Genomic DNA, 5150 nt, shown 5'->3' on the forward strand with positions numbered 1-5150 from the left:
AGCAAATTTGATTTCAGTTGCTCATTGAGGTACTTCATGTCCTTTGAAAGCTAAAATCATATCTTATCCCTTGGTAGGAACTAAAGTGTCCCCACATTTTCCATCCTTCTGATGTTGTCTCTGCTTTTAATGTTCAAAAGTAGTAACAAGGATCTTAGACCAGCACCTCACTCCTCACCTCACAGTTCTGCCTGCCTCCCAGGAGGTCTACTCCCACCCAGGACACCCTGGTTAGATACCCATGTTCCAATCCACCTGTCTGCTGGGATCCCAGCAAGCCCGACAGCTGTAAGCTCTGTTCAGATCTATTGGAGCCCCATCTTCCTTCTAGTCCACATCTCAACATGCAATTGAGGATCTGTACCTCACATCCCAGCCCACAGCTCTGCTGCCTTTTGGGAGGTCTGTTGCTGTCCAGGACAACCAGTTTCAGAGGTTTACTACTCCAAGAGTCTACTATGCCTGCCAACACCAGATGGCTAAAGGCAAGTACATGAACATAATCAACAGAAGTCAGTGCAATATGACACCATCAGACCCCAGCTCTCCTACTACAGCAAGAACGGGATATTCTAACACACCTGAAGAAAAAGCTATGAATCTTAAATCTCATCTTAATGAAGATGATAAAGACCTTTAAAGAGGATAAAACTAATTCCATTAAAGAAATACAGGAAAACACAATCAAACAGGTAGAAATCCTTAAAGAGGAAACAAATAAATCTCTTAAAGAAATACAGAAAAAATACATTTAAACAGGCAAAGAAAATGAATAAAATGGTCCAAGATCTAAAAATAGAAATAGAAGCAATAAAGAAAACACAAACTGAAGGAACTCTGGGGATAGAAAATCTAGGATAAAAAAGAATTAGAGACACATATCAGCAACAGAATACAAGAGGCAGAAGAGAGAATTTCAGGCATTGAGGATACAGTAGAAGAAATAAATACATTGGTCAAAGAAAATGCCAAACATAAAAAGTTTATATCTCAAAACATCCAGGAAATTTGGGGCACTATGAATACACCAAACCTAAGAATAATAGGATTAGAAGGTAAAAATTCCCAATTCAAAGAGCTAGAAAATACCTCCAACAAGATTATAGAAGAAAACTTTCCTAACCTAAAGAAAGAGATGGCTATAAACATACAAGAAGCTTACAGAACACCAAGTAAACACCAAAAGAAAATCCTTCCATCACATAAAAATCAAAACACTAAATGTACAGAACAAAGAAAGAATATGAAAAGATGCTAGGAAAAAAGGACAAATAATATACAAAGGCAGATCTATCAGAACTACACCTGACTTTTTCTGGCTTGAGAGTGGGCTGAAGGGTTGGTTGGTTCGGTGGCCAAGTGGCTGGTGTGTTATATTGGTGGGTGCTAGGGCTGGTGTGAGCAGCTGCCCAGAGGAAGCTTCATGATTTTGGCAGTGCAATTGTTGGATGAGTTAATGGGCCAGGACCAAACCTCGCCCCGGATGAGAAGTGCAGCAACACGGTGAGACCATGAGAGAATTGTAAATATTATCTCTGTGGGTTTTGTCCTGCGGAATTGTTCACAAATGCTCATTCTGATCTTGATCCATGTGAAAAAAATTTATGATGAAAATCTATAAAAACAGTATAAGAGTTCTTGTTTTATGAAAGTTGGCTATGAGAAAAATTGTTTGCAATACTTACAGAGTTTACTTGCTGAGGTCAAGCGTAGAACTAGACGAGGTCATGCTCATTTGGCGTTTTCTCTAAACCAGCAGTCCTCTGGGGCTGCTGGTCCAACAGGCAACAATGAAGGAAAAAATTCAGATTCTGACAGACAAATTTGATGTGCTTCTACAGCAGATTGAAGAGTTAGGATCTGAAGGAAAGGTAGAAGAAGCCCAGGGAATGATGAAATTGATTGAACAGTTAAAGGAAGAGAATTTCTAAGATTTATAACTTCGACTATAGAAAGTATGCTGCCCAAGAAAAACAGATGGAAGTTTGTGAAGTGTGTGGAGCTTTTTTGATAGTAGGAGATGCCTAGTCCCAGGTAGATGACGATTTGATGGGGACGCAACACATGGGCTATGCCAAAATTAAAGTCACTGTGGAAGAATTAAAAGTTAAGAAAAAGAACAGAGGGACCTGATCAGGACGAACATCAAAAAAGAGAAGCAAGAAAGAGGAAAGAGAAAAAGAGTGGGAGAGAAAAAAGGAAGAAGAGGAAAGAAAAAAGATGAAGAGAAGAGGAAGAAAGAGAAAAAGAAAAGAGAAAGAGAAGTTCATAGAGTAGACATTCAGGCCGAACTTCTGACCAGAGATGCAGCAGGTCTTGGGACCACAAAAGATCACTGAGAAGAGACAGAAGGAGAAACAGAAATAGAGATCCACGAAGAAGCAGAAGCCATGATAGATCAGAAAGAAAACATAGATCTCACATCAAAGATCAACGACTGTCAGAAAGCCGAGCTTGAAAGTCATAGAAACACAGGATCAAAAGTCAGAACAGAGAACAAGATGGAAAATGCAAGGAGAAAGAGAAGAAAGTATCTGATGATAAAAAGAGTAGTGTGAAAACAAAGCGAAGACACAAACTTTGAATCAAAGGAAAGTGACACTAAGTACGAGGTCAATGGGACCAGTAAAGAGGTTAAATCTGAAGGTGACACTCAGTCCAATTAAAACTGATCTGATAAGACCTCAGATTAGACAGGGAACTACTGTTGAAGACTTTTTGAAGAATACAGAAAACGGAATAGAGTGAAGATCAACATTAAAATGAGGCAAAAGAAAGCTATAGTGGCGTAGAAAAAGCATAAAGCTCAGTTAGTTATTTGTTTTTTAAAATTATTATTATTAAAAATTAATTCAGGACTGTTGTGACCTGCCAGATTTCAGAACATGTGTTAATAGCACTCATGCCACTTTGAAAAATTAGGTCCTGAATCATATTTTTCCCTAAGACTTTTTAAGAAATATTACCTAAACATGTGGCTTGCTCAGTGTTTACTTGCAAGTTTTCATCTTGGACTTTAAAAACAGGATTAAACATTTAGTATTCCTGTGAGGCAGACTGGGATTCCATTTTTGCACTTCTGCTATTCTTAGCCTTTGTATTTAGAAGTGAAAATAAAGTATCTCTGACTTTCTGTTAAAAAAAAAGGAACCACACCTGACTTCTCAAAAGATTCTAAAAGCCAGAAGAACCTGGATAGATGTATCCCAGACCTTAAGAGACCACAGATGCCAGACCAGACTATTATACCCAGCAAAACTTTCAATTACCACAGATGGAGAAATCAAGAAATTCCACTGCAAAGCCAAATATAAACATTATCCTTCTACTAATCCACTCCTACAGCGGATACTAGAAGGAAAACTCCAACACAAGGAGGGTAACTACACCCAAGAAAACATAAATGAATCATCTCACAGCAAACCAAAAGAGAAAAATCACACACACACACACACACACACACACACACACACACACCAGGGATTAATAGTCACTGGTCATTAATATCTCTCAACATCAATGGACTCAATTCACCAATAAAAAGACAAAGGCTAACAGACTGGATATGTAAACAGGATCCATCATTCTGATTCATACAAGAATTACACCTGAAAAACAAAATAAACACTACCTTGGAGAAGGGCTGGAAAAACGTTTTCCAGGTAAATGGACCCAAGTGACAAGCTGGAGTAGTCATTTTAATATCTAATAAACTTTGAGCAAGTAATCAAAAGAGGGAAGGACACTTCATACTCAATAAAGGAAAAATCCACCAAGATGATGTCTCAGTTCAGAACATCTATGCCCCAAATACAAGAACACCCACATTCTTAAAAGAAACTACAAAATTTCACATAAAGACTTCAATATCCCACCTCGCTGTCATCAAAACAGAAACTAAACAAAGAAACAATGAAACTAACAGATGTTATGAACCAACTGAATCTAACGTATTTACAGAAACCTTCACCCCAAAATAAAAAATGTATATTCTTATGAGGACCTCATGGAACTTTATCCAAAATTGACTATACAATCAGGCACAAAGCAAGCCTCTACAGTTATGAGAAGATTGAAATAACCACTTGTATTTTATCAGATCACCATGGATCAAACCTGGACTTCAACAACAACAACAGAAGCAATAGAAAGCCCACATACTCATGGAAACTGAACAATTCTCTACTCAATGATCATTTAGCCATGGAAGAAATAAAGAAATTGAGGACTTTCTAGAATTCAATGAAAATGAAGGCACAATATACCCAAACTTATGGAAGCAGTGCCAAGAGGAAAATTCATAGCACTAAGTGCCTTCATATAGAAATTGGAGAGATCTCAAGAAGCAACTTAACAGTATTCCTGAGAGCTATAGAACAAAAAGAAGCAAACACACCCAAGAGGAGTAGATGACAGAAATAGTCAAACTCAGGGCTGAAATTGGTCAATTAGAAACAAAGAGAGCAATACAAGGAATCAACAAAACCAAAAACCTGTTCTTTGAAAAAGTCAACAAGATAGACAAATCCTTAGTCAAACTAACTAAAAGGCACAGAGATAGTATTGGAATGAACAAAATCAGAAATAAAATGGGAGATATAATAACAGAAAATTATTAGGTCTTACTTCAATAGTCTATATTCTACAAACTGGAAAATCTACATAAAATGGATGATTTTCTAGACAGATACTACTTACCAAAGTTAAATCAAGTTCAGATAAACTACATAAACAGTCCTATAACCCCTAAGGAAATAGAATCAGTCATTAAAAATCTCCCAACCAAAAAAAAAAAAAAAACCAAACCAAAACAAAAAAAACAAAACAAAACAAAAACAAACAAACAAAAAAAAAAACAGGGTCAGTTGGTTTTAGCACAGAATTCTATCAGACTTTCAAAGAATCACTAATACCAATACTTCTCAAACTACTCCACAAAATAAAAACAGAAGGAATGGTACTAAATTCATTCAATGAGGCTACAGTTACCCAAATACCTAAACCACACAAAGACTCAAGAAAGAAAGAGAATTTGAGACCAATTTGGCATATTAACATTGACACAAAAATAATAAAATTCTCCTAAACCGAATCCAAGAACACATCAAAAACGTCATCCAATATGATCAAGTAGGCTTCATCCCAAATGA

The 5150-nt window shown here is 36.8% G+C and overlaps 1 pseudogene; it reads left to right on the top strand.

Moving 5' to 3' along the window:
* The first annotated feature begins 1423 nt into the window (after positions 1 to 1423).
* Luc7l3-ps1 (LUC7-like 3 pre-mRNA splicing factor, pseudogene 1) lies at positions 1424 to 2666 on the top strand (annotated as a pseudogene).
* The last annotated feature ends 2484 nt before the right edge of the window (positions 2667 to 5150 follow it).

The sequence above is a fragment of the Rattus norvegicus genome, chromosome 18 (genome assembly GCF_036323735.1).
Source record: "Rattus norvegicus strain BN/NHsdMcwi chromosome 18, GRCr8, whole genome shotgun sequence".
NCBI lineage: Eukaryota > Metazoa > Chordata > Mammalia > Rodentia > Muridae > Rattus > Rattus norvegicus.